The following is a 12,553-nucleotide window of genomic DNA, read 5'->3' on the forward strand; positions in this document are numbered from 1 at the left end:
AGTATCAAAAATATATACCAAATAATAGTTTAGGTTTTTAAGGAAAGCTTTTCAACTGCAACAGTCCCCATTTTCTGACACAAGATTCCCTTGAGTGGTGCTTTTGAGAATTACAACAGATAACTATACAGTGGGGATTATGTAGATACATTTTATGATGCACCAAAGAATGAGTATGAACTGAATATTTTGGGGAGATTCTTCCCTGTTGTTCTATCATTCCTACTGTAAAATATTAAGTGATTTGCTAGACAACTGCTGAAAAAACCTGAGTGTAAACAAAAAAAAAATAAAATCACTATTGCATTTTGTTCTTGTTAAGGTGGAAATACCATGACAGCATCTTTGCTTGCAATTTTTTTCATATTTGACCTTTAGACCAGAACCTTTGAACACAGAAAAGAACAGTGTTAAAACAAGGTGTTTTAAAATATACCTTTGACAGTTTTGAAACTTTCCCTTTTATTTCTGTTTTGGGTTATTTACTTTTTATCGGCATTACTTCTTCCTACTGATAATAACTTCTTGTTTGAATAGGTTCTTTCATGTCCTTCGTAATATACTACATCACAGTAGAGATTATATCACTGAAAAAAACAAGACTGCAAGATTTGTATCTGGGAATGCATCCAGGTACTTTGGAGAAGATTTTCCAGCACATAATTAAGCTGTCTGTATGTTTTTGTGCTACACTACCTCATTTTGTCATGAATAGAAATGAGAGAGATGGGGAGAATTAAGGTAGAATTTGGAAGAAAATGATTCAGACATGTTAAACAATTTTTTTCTTGTGGAATATAGAACAAACACAACTAGAAAAGCACAGGAAAGTCATTTCCTTTGCGGATTTTTGAATACGCAGGCTTCTTTCTGATTTTATCCCAATTGTTTTGTAAAACCAAGCAACCCTTCTGAACCCCTAGGAAAGCTAAGGTTAAAATTGATAAGAGCAAAATAATTTCCTAAAGAAAAAAAGTACAAGATTTGTTTGGGGAAATAAAGGATTCATAATGAACCAAATCTGTTTGTTGCCTTGACAGGACTAGTTCACTATTCTCCCTACTGGACTACACTGAGTGATTTAGATGCGTCCTCAATAAAAGATACTGGGTAATCTGTAATTGTCAACATAGCACAGCTGGACACTGGAGGAATTATTTTGGGCCTTGCTACAAATGAGAAGAAATTAGGAGCTGACATTTACATTATCTAAGGTAGGAACAAGTATGTCTGTGATTAAATTCCATGTATATAACTGATTCAGGATGATTTCTTGCTAAATTAGAAAAACTCTGAAGTGAATGCAGTATTTTATAAAAACTTTGCTGGCTCTTGTAAAGAAGAGAAATTGCACTATCCAAGCAGGTTTAGCTCCAGAGACTGCAATTCTGCAGCTAGATTTCTTGGGGCATATCTCTCTTTTGGTGGATTTTATAACATCTATATCCTGAAAACACAAGACTGATTGCAGAGAAGCTCCTCCCAGCCACTTACACCTGCACTGCCACCTGAAAAAGTAGCCAGGTCTCTTGCCATTCACAGACTCATATTCCCACCTCTACGGCCTTTTGCAGGTGTGTGTTTCCTGATTTGGAAATATGAATACCATGAGCAGTATTTTAATGATATCAATGTTTCCATTGATATCAATTACATATTTTCAAAAAACTCTGAATGCACACTGTGACTTCTCTGAACATCTCTAGTTCAACTGACTTCCTAAGGGCTGTGATCTCAACAATTTGGAAAATTATTTTATGTATTTAGAGTGATCACTGTTTTAAAAGTCAATAGTTACCCAAAAGTAGTATCTGCAATACTGAGGATTTTTTTTTCCTTGTAGAAAGCAAAGCCAAACCCAAGATAACATCTGAAAAATTAACATATAATTATAATGTAATGTTTTGTATGTCAAAATACTTCCTAGATTTTGAAAATTTAAATCAGTGACTATTCCTTTTATATAATTTCATACAGTGATTACAAAGGAGGAAACTGACTTGGAGAGTTTCAGTGCCCTAAATCATAGGAAAATAACTGTTTTGTTATTCAAAGGGAAAAAAGGAAAAGCAAACTGATTCAGCTATATTACAGAAAAATTGTACACCATGAAGCTTCACAGGTACAGAGAGGCAAGCTCATTAATAAAGCTCATGGGACTTTAAATTATTTCAATTAGTTGAAGAGCACCAAAATATTTTGATACTTGTCAGTTTTAAAGGTGAGCTGTAAAGCTGAGAAATGGTACAATCCCAAATCATTTCAAGAACATGAGAAAATCATTAAATGATGCTTGTTTTAAAGGTACAGCTAGCTTTTTCCATTCTCACAACTAGGTGCAGTAGTCTGCTCAGGAATGTCATCTTATGCTGTAGTGTTGGCAACTATTACCAAATGAAAAAAAAAAACAAAAAAAAAAATGAAAATAATTTTTAACTAGTTCTTGGCAAATAAAAAAGTGAGCAACATTAAAAATGTTGCATATTAAGTCATCTGTAATTGCTAACACAAATTTCACTTTTTTCATATTTAAATTTTTTAAGTAATTTGAGTAATTTTTAAGCATTCGTGTAAGAAAGCCTGGTGTCTTATCAGGAGAGGACACAGTTCAGATTCCTTGCTCTTTATTCTTACTGTGTTGCCTTAAGATCTTGTGACATTTTAAGTAGGAGTATGAAAAAGCAGGGCACGTTGAGCAAAGCAGATTGTAATTGTTGTGGCATAAATTCCTATCAGAGTTCAGGTGAAAAAAAAATAAAAGTCTCCAAAAGCATCTTATGAATAAGTCAGATTTGTATGTCCTAAGAACTGCAGGAAAATATGTAAAGATTTTCAGTTTGGTTGTTCTTATAAAACACATTCAAAAGATCTGGCACAGAACATGTAAGCTACTTCAGTCACTGATGCTAGCACAGAGATTCAGCAAAACTGCAATGGCTAAAAAGTCTTTAAGTTATGGCAAAATCATTGCATTCTGGAAGACAAAAAGCTAAAAATCCTTTTTCTTTCAAAACAGAAATTCTGGCTGTTCATATGCAAAACCTGAATTGCCCTTCTTTACAAGATGTATAGGTTGTAATGCCACTAAGCTGATAGTAGTTCACACGAACAAAACTGGACACCCACAACCATAGCAGTCTTTCAGCTCCTTCCTTTGCCATCTAGCTTCTTTATTTAATTCTGCTTGCAAACCTGAGATTAGCATGCACCCCTCATGAAAGTCCCCCTTGTGAATAATGTAAAGTGATTCAATTTTGTTTAATATAACAATATTTGTGAATAACTAGAATGGGAATAAAGACCAAAGATTTGGGTATGAATATGCACTGAGGAATCTCCAAACTCTAGAGTTAAGCACTGTAGGGAGTTTGACAACAGCACTAAATACAAAGCACCTTGCTAGCTAAACAGTGGTGTTCACATCCTGATACAGCAACCTCACCTTAGCTGGAGGGCAAACAGCGAGTCTCCTAGAGAAATCAATTAGAATTTTGCAGTCAGAGCCTGCTCAAGCATATGGGTTTTCACTCATCAAGTATACCCAAATCATGTTCTTGCATAACTGACTGTTATTATAGCCTGTCTTTTGTCTCTGGTTATCCCCAAGTGCTCTGCCTAGCAGGCTGAAGTTGGAAGGACAAGGACAAGAAGTAGGGATGGTTCAAAGCCGCATTTTGACCAAACCCAGAAGTAGTCTTTCCAGACTAGGCTGGAAAATATGCTCCTGCCCTGCCACCAGGAATCTCTTTTCTTGCCCATGACAACTACCCTTTAGCTGATAGGCTTAGCTGGGCAATCAGCATCATATATGAGGGCACATTTCAAACTTTCTGATAATAGAGTGGCTATATCTTGGCCACCAAAAAAGAACTTTTGCTGTCTCTCAATAATGGTTTTACCAAATGGATCTATTTTGACTCAGATTGTCTTTTTATGTAATATAATGCTTGTAAGTTGTAGACTGCTCAGAACGGAAAGAATCAATTTATTTTTTTATCCTGTGATAGTCACTGAATTTTTTTTTTTTTTGTAGCAACACAAATAAATTAACAGCAAATCAGACATTACTCATTGCACTAAAGGCTGAGCTGCAAAAAAGCATCTTCCCTTAAACTAAACCTGCTACTAGTGCTCATTCTGATTGCTCATGCTTAAGAACATTTTTTTTCAAAAGAACTTACGTACAGATTACTTTTGGAGATATAGGTAAAATAAGGTTTGATTATTTTAACACTTGTTTGGAAAAATAGGGGGCATTTATGCTCGTATTTGATCAAATACAAGTTTGCTACCTGATCAATACTAACTTGGGGAATATTATTTTGAACTTATAAACATTTTTTTTTCAGGGGAAGTATCAGTTATCAGAGATGATAGCTCTCCTGATAATACAACACTATTAAACTGTCATAGGTTAAAATAGTGCATTTTGTCACTTAAAACCAAGGGAAACTGCCACCTCATTTATGAAGAAGAAATAGTAAAAAAAAAAATAAATTCAGAACCTAAAGGTAGGGCAATAAACGTGTGAAATTGCCTCTTAAAACATTCCTATTTATTTTTGCATGATCTGTGTTCTAGATCTTTTTATTCATACCCTGAAGTGGGCTAATTTAGACATATTTTAGAGTTGGCTGCCACCTGCTGGGGGTCTGCCCTTGTTTCTTTTTTAATGCAGTTTGGAGGAGCTACGGGAGGTTGCGTTTGTGGCTTAACTTTGTAAAGACGGTAATATAAAGTGTGGGTGCCTAAATGTATGAATGTAAGCATAGCTGATTTGAAAATATAACATACATGTCCCTGCCTGGTGAAATACTTTTAAAGGGTAATAAAAGACACCCTTCCTGCTACTTATTGCATGTAGGGTTATTATTCCCTAAATCAGCAAAAAGCTGATTATAAATCAAAAAAAGCTGATTATAAATAAAAGTTGAAACCACTGAGTAACTTCCCCCTAAGGCAATGCAAAACAGCCCAAACCTCCTTTCCTTTTACCAGCATGAAGAAACTGTATCTAAAATCATCTATTATTCAGTACAGTTTAACATCTACAAAAGCTCTGCATTATAATGACACTGCAAGAAATTTACCCAAGAGAATCTACCAGCAGCTAATGAAGACAGGCTACACTATGTATTATAAACAGCTGCTGCTTTGTGGACAATGATACCCAAAGCATTAGGGAAACTATCACATTCTTGGCCATTTGCAGAGTCATGGCCATACTTATTGAACAGAAATTCTTGTTGGATTTTTGGGTTTGTTTTTTTTTTTTTTTTTGAATTGTACGAAGCTGGTTGCCTAATACCCCTGCAGTCTACAATGCCAGTGTGATATCCAACATGTTGCTCCTATGGGACCCATTTTGCAGTCTGCTGTTCAGTAGGAGAAGCAGGAATCTTAAACTATTTCCAAAACTATGTTGTTAGTATTGGCTTTTAATTTTAAACCCAGCTATCCCACCCAACTAACCCTATCCCACCACTGTCTGCTTTCAGCCTGTAATATATAATAAACATACTGCTAGTGACACTTTCCAGAAAAGATAAAATTTGCGTATTAAATTTGATTGCAGTCAACAGTTTTAGTCTGTTTGAGTAACCCTTCAGAGGATGACAGAACATCATACTCAACAGGGAAGTGAAAATTGGGCTTTAGAACTGTAATCTTAGATTAACCCCAGGGCACTGTGAATGTTCTTACTATGTAAAGATAGCCCGAAAAAAAAAAAAACATAAATAAATCTCAGATAAAGTAATTAATGACCTCCTAGGTGAAAAAAGATGCAGAACCCTGTTAGGGTGGTGAGGCACTGGAATAGGTTGCCCAGGGACGTTGTGAATGCTCCATCCCTGGCAGTGTTCAAGACCAGGTTGGACGAGGCCTTGGGTGAGATGGTTTAGTGTGAGGTGTCCCTGCCCATAGCAGGGGGGTTGGAACTTGATGATCTTAAGGTTCTTTCCAACCCTAACTGTTCTATGATTCTAACTTGAGAATTTTCATTAACCAAGAGACATCCAAATCACAAATTTTAAAAGTGCTTTAAATTCTTAGAAGTAAAAATCTGTTTTTCAGGTGCCTAGATTAACTAAGATAATCTTCCAAGTGTAGCACTTCACGTCAGCAGCAGCTTTGTTCCACTGTAGTGAACACTTCTCTATGTAGGAGCCTCCTTTTCTACGGTGTGATGGGTCTACTTTGGCTGAAAGCCAGGTTCCCACTCTCCTTCCTTAGGTGGACACAGAGAGAAAAATAAGTTTAAAGGCTTGTGGGTCTAGATAAGGACAGGTAGAGCACTCCACAACAATTACCATCATAGGCAAACAGATTCGACTTGGGGAAAAAAATCAATTCCATTTATTACCAATAAAATCAGAGTAGGATAATAAAAATAAATACAAATCTTAACACATACAAACACCCCTCCTTTCTGGGCTCAACTTCATTACAATTATCCTTACCTCTTCCTACCAAGCAGTGCAAGGGGAAGGGAAATGGATAGCAATTACCATGCAACTGTTACAAGCTAGTGCTAGGTATGCTGGCACTAACTGCTATATACTTGTGTTAGGCAAAGATGACATACATTACTACATCTCCCTGGTGGAATGTCACATAATAGGATTCTATTATGCTGCCAAGTAATTCCTACTAAAAAAAAAAAAAAAAGAAAAAAAAAGGAAGGAAAAAAGGTATCAGTAAGAGTTGTCAGCTGAGTTAGAACTTGTTGTAACTTCTTTCTGCACTCAGAAAGCACAAATGCAGCTTTAATCCGCAGATAGATTATGTATAATATTTTATTTTATTGTTGAATTTACAATTGTAATAATATTTAAGCAAATGTCTTCTGTTGCATCCCTGATTTCTTGGTTTTGTTTTTGTTAAATGTGTCTTTATAAAAATTTAAGGTCTATGAAATTGCTGACCTTTTTAAAAAAACTTGGTTAAGGGAAAATGCTCATTTGTAAAATTGCACCAGCAGTACCATGAGAGCTGCCACTAATTATCTATGTTTTTCACTTAGTGTGTTATTTGTGTGTTAAATTTATATTAAAAAGACTTTGTTGTTGTTGTTGGACATTATTTGCAGATGGTATTTTCCATACTAAAGCATGTCTACACTGTGGTTTAGAGAAATTACACACTAGTTTCAGACACCCTAGCAGCAGCAGTACAGAGTAACTCCTAAACTAACTTTCAGGGTATTACTAAAAGAGCCTGATATTTTTCTTTAAAAACCTGTTACAGAGAGACATGCCTTGCGAGTTGTGATTGTAGTCACATTCAGGGACATTGTGTGATTGCTTCAAATTAAAGAAGCTAGCAATCTAGGAGTGTAAACAAACTTTAATGCTATGAATTTCTTACTTTATTAGCTCTTTTATTATTTGAGGAAACATTATCTGAAATTATCACAGACCTCCTTTTCCAGTGTGAGTTTGTGGCTCTTCTCTTCTTACCTTTTGTATGCACAGTAAATTCTCTTTTAGTCAACCATCTAACCCATCCGAGAAATTGGGATATTTTTAGTAGAAGTAGGCAGAAAGTAATTGATTATTTTCACTTCTGCAGTCTTTGATTAAAGACAATGTGCTTAAGGGGGAAAGTCAACAATCATTCCTAAACATATACAAGCATTTAATTGTAGTAATTAATTTATCTATACAAAGCAGTGTACTTTTAGAAAGCTTCTTGGCTGACAAAGAATGCCTCATGAGTCTTAAATATTACAACCTGGAAGAACAAGTGAAGTCAATAGAATAACAAACAATACTGCAGAAATCTCAGTCACTTGCAGGAGAAAAAAACTTCAACTCTGTGCAGCGCAAAATTATGAAGAATTTGACAAATAAAGGCAGCAGAAGTAACATCAACTGATAGAGACACAAAAATTAAGTACATCGTTGTATACTTTGACATGTAAAAGAAAAAGCAGAGAAGACTCGAGTTGTAATTATGGAAACAATTTCGTAAGAGAGTTTGAAGAATGCACTAGTTATGGATCCCAATTTTATAAATGTCATATTCCCCATCAGTTTATCTGTTCGCTACAGGCATGTATTGCTGTCAGAATTTGAGTCAAAGGCAGCAGCTAATGAAAAACAAACATCCAGGCAGTAAAGACAGATGAGCAGCAATGTCATATAAACAGCTTCAACAGAATCAATGTTACAATGGCTGTGCCATTAGCTGAGAATGCTAGAGAAGCCTTTGCTGTCTCCAGGCTTTCAAGGGCTGTCCTTCCTATAGATGACAGCCCAAATACTGGAGGGAAGCAAGCTTAAAGTATATTGGTCTCAGGAAAGAGGAATGATCACATTACAGGTTATCACCAGGTGACTCCAAACTGGAAATGTTACATAAAGAAAGTACTCTAACAGCAAAAAAAAAGATGATGTGGAAAGAAAATGAGGTATTGATGACAAAGATATTGGATGGACTCTTTGGGAGAGACTGAGGGAAACAAATCGGTACAGAAAGGACTGTCTCTAGTAGAAACAGATTTCTGCCCATTTAAAAGAGGTATCATTTGGCTGATTTTAATCAAGTCTGATCAGAGCCTTCTTAACACAGACAGTAGATAGGTACAAATATGCCGTGAAAGTGGAACACCACAAAAAGGGGCTACATTTCTGCAGCAGCATTTGAGTTCTTAATCTACAGGGTTTCACCTAGAATTTAATGTAACCACCTATGAAGTATGCCCAGGAGAGACCAACACGGTCTAAGACGTAGCTCAGTGATAAACATACTCTCTCACAAGAAACTTTTTTCAGCAGGATTTACTGCACAGCTTACATCTTTTTCCTCACAGGAAGAAGAAAGAATTATGGAGAACAAAACCACAATGGAAATGTTCTGAAAAATACAAAAGAAGTGCTTTATTACCTAGTTGTATGCTTCCTCTAGTTTCTCAATGACACCAAAATCCTTGATATTCACTTTTACTCAAGTGTGACATGTAATGCCTGTGAGGTTAGTCAGATAACTATTGAATTTCACTTCCTCACATAATCAGAAATACAATGATATAGAGACAATATATTAGGAAACATGATTTAGATGTCAATCATGTGTGGTTGGCCATTTTTAGCTTTTAAAGTTAAATAAAGTAGTATGAATTTCTGAGAGAGACAGAAACATTTAGGTTCATCTAGAAGAGAATACAGGATTCTTTAAGGTTTTTCAAAATAAGAATTTCAGCCAAGTGAATTGTAGGGTATTTTCTTAAAGTTCTTCTATGAAAGGGAATGCCTGAGTGATATTGAGTTTGCAGTGCTGTAGATACTCATGCATATTTGTAGTCTTCCTTTCTCTTGATATAAGAGTTGTTAATATTTATAACATCTGTTGTAAATATCCAGGGAAATTCTTAGGATTCCCTGAGGAGAAAAAGAAAAAAGGAAATACATTTTTTCCCGCAAGAGGCAGAACTGCTGCTGCAGACAGCTGGCTGAAATTATTCCCAGAGTCTTCTGAATCCAGTCCCAAGGTGAATCCCATCACCTGATCCAAACATGACTTAGGTCCTGGTTGAGGGCATTACTTCAGATTTCTTTAAAACAATGCAAAAATTCAGGATTCCTGAGTGTGAAGTCTAGACGTCATTGAAGTCCTTCATTAGTATTTTTTTTTTTTTATTTATTTTTTGGTTCTATAGTCTTTCCCAGTATGGTTAAAAGATTCATATGTTGAGGTTTTCATTATTTTATGTCATCAAAGTTTAAGTACAGACCTAATGATCCCTGTCATTACAGGCTGCATTTGCTGAAACAGTATGCCAGAAGGTAATAAATGTGCTCGACAAGAGCAAGGACAGTGTTCCTTCCTTGTGCACAAGTTCATGTTCATGTGAAGCTGCAGAGCTAACACCATTGATGGTAGACCACAGGATAATAATAGCAATGTAGATGTATCACATTAATCTAAGTGAAGAGACGTGTCACAGATCTCTGAATGTACCTTTGAAGATAACCGAGAACTACTATACTAAGATCAGGTGCAGCAGGACTTCTACAATATGTAACAGGAGGAAAGATGATGCAGTTAGGAAAAAAATAAATCAATGCAAGAAGCAGCAGCCTTATTTGTTAAATTCCAGGCAGGCTGATGGATGATGATGAATGACAGAACAGATTAAATGCTTTCAATTATTTTATTGTGCCTACAGGCAGGTATCTAGAACTTTCATTTTACTTTTTCTACTCAATTTAGGTTGAATATAAACCATAATAATGAAGCTGATACTGAATCAATTAGACATTACTGAAATTGTTAACTAAAAAAAATAAATACAGAAATAATAAAATAAAGACTTATAATTCAGCTTGGCCTGGTACCAAAACTTCATGTAAGTATTGCATTAAAATGGAGTACTGAAAATTCAGCAATGACTAGATAAAATATAGAAATGTAAGCAGAAAAGCCATTCCTTTCCTTGTATCAAGAAAGATGCACATACAGCAATTATTAAATTGCCAGTGAGAAAATCAGCCACTGAACAGATGTTTTTCTTCTTTGTGAGTGAGAATAGATGTCTGATCTAATGGGCTGAGAACTAGAAAACAGCAAAAGGCACGTGTAAAACTGGAAGAAAAGAGAATGATTTTGCTCATATTTAGAATAGGGCAAAATAAAATAGCTCTTCTGAAATCTATTATATTGGGTAGCATAAAACAGATTGTAAAGAAGTTGTTACCCATTAGCCAAAGCAAAGCAAAGCAAATATTAACTCAGCAACATATTTCATGTAAATAACTTCCAATTAGTATTTTAATGGTATCTTTAAAAATATTTTCTGAAATAATTTCTGTAATTTGCAATACTTTCCATATATATTATTTATATATTGATTCATAAACGTTTTTATTATTTGCTTGATTTGAATTCTAAACCATGCTTTAATTTCTGGAGCGCATTTGTATAGATTACAAACTACTCTTTCAACACAGTATTGTGACATTGAGGACTTTTTTCCTTCTTTATATTCTGTCCTGAATATTTTCTGTTTTAAGCCTCTGTAATTTCCATGCGAAATTGTCACAAATATACTCTGTGCACAGAAACTGTCATCTACTCATTCTGAAAGCAACACAAGAGAATTTTCTACAAAGCCTTGGGAGAAGAGGATACAAACTTCCCTGACCTTGAAGAGTTAACCAGACCCCAAAACCCTTAAACAATTAGTGAGGTCCTTACACATGGAGAGATGCCATGTCCAATTAAAAATGAGTCCCAGCTGTGAGTACCCACTAATAAAGGGCTTTGGGAGTAAGAAAAGCTCTGAGTCTTCTTAAGAGACAGGAGTATTGGGGTAAGGTGAAAGGGTTTGTTATTAAAACAAATGTGTATTTTGTTCCTGAGTTATATACTGGGAAAAATACATAAAGGTCTTTCTGAGGAAACTTAAATGAAGTTATTAAAGTCTGAATCCCAGGCTGAAGACCTGGTGTTAAATTTCAGACTTACTATGTGTGGAAAAGCTGTAGTGTCAGAAGTCAACTATGGCTCGACCAGCTTCAAGGGAAGGAAAGCTGTTATTGAAGAGTAGCTGCTAAGGGAAATGCTTGGCTTTGTGGTGCCCAGCTGTTTTGCAGTGTACTTTGTGGTGAGTTCTCTTTACACAAATCTATATGCACTAGCTTATAAAATTGTTGCAAGTTATGTGTTGGGTTTTTTTAAAGGTGTTACAATTATATTGAAGGCTGAGATGCTTACTTGTGCTGTAATGTGCAGAGATTGTGAAATAATGAATCCAAACTATAATCTTTTACCTTCAGAGAACTGTCTTCATTTAAATATGCTTCCCCATACTTTCAGCAATAAAGCTGGGAGTTCTGTTCTGTGGATGCTTGATTTCATGGCACACTTTAGTTATCAGTCTTCTGGGTAATGTTAAGACTGGACAAAACTACAGCTGTATTTGTTTTTATAGGTAAGGCAGTATCCATCTGATTCCACTGCCTTTCAAATAGTAAGCGAAAGACAATTTTTAGTCCTGAAGACTAGTGAAATTATCAACTTCTAAGAAATTTGAGGGACTAAATACCCTGCTTGGTGGGATGGGGGAAGAAGTGCAAATTCAAGTTTCCTTCTCTTTCAAGCTGTTACTTGACTAGGTAGCAAGCAGTAAGTACTTGAATAAAGCAGCATCCAATTTTTGGTAGCTGTAAAAAAGAGGAATCCAGAAGAGAAGGGCTGCTCTTAAGGTGAGAAGCAGCAGTAAATAACATAAATTCCTGCTGTGATATTGGGATATGAGTATTCCGAGTAGACAGACAAAACTCCTGTTGGAGAACTCTAATCCTAGCAGGAAGGAAGTAATTCACCAAAAATGTGTGACAAGTGCCTGAAAGATTAGCAATAAACTCATGTTACGCAATCCCTGTACTTCATATTCTGTTCATGCTTTTAATATAGTAAAAAGGATAAAACAAAATAAAAAGCTAATTAACTATAAGATATTTGGATTTGTTTCTTTTTATTTTCAAGATCACTCTTCCTAGTTTTTGAGAACATATTGCTCTTATTTTGAATTTTATTGATTTACACT

At 35.4% G+C, this 12,553-nt stretch overlaps 1 long non-coding RNA gene across 1 annotated transcript; it reads left to right on the top strand.

The window, feature by feature from the left end:
- Window positions 1–288: 288 nt before the first annotated feature.
- LOC134175397 (uncharacterized) lies at window positions 289–11,925 on the top strand. Its single transcript, XR_009969006.1, has 4 exons — window positions 289–633; window positions 1,041–1,214; window positions 8,816–11,314; window positions 11,464–11,925. It is a non-coding gene; the product is annotated as an uncharacterized LOC134175397 (long non-coding RNA).
- Window positions 11,926–12,553: the final 628 nt, after the last annotated feature.

Source organism: Pezoporus occidentalis, unplaced genomic scaffold, assembly GCF_034315485.1.
Source record: "Pezoporus occidentalis ecotype Australia unplaced genomic scaffold, CSIRO_AGI_Poc_V1 ctg1, whole genome shotgun sequence".
NCBI lineage: Eukaryota > Metazoa > Chordata > Aves > Psittaciformes > Psittacidae > Pezoporus > Pezoporus occidentalis.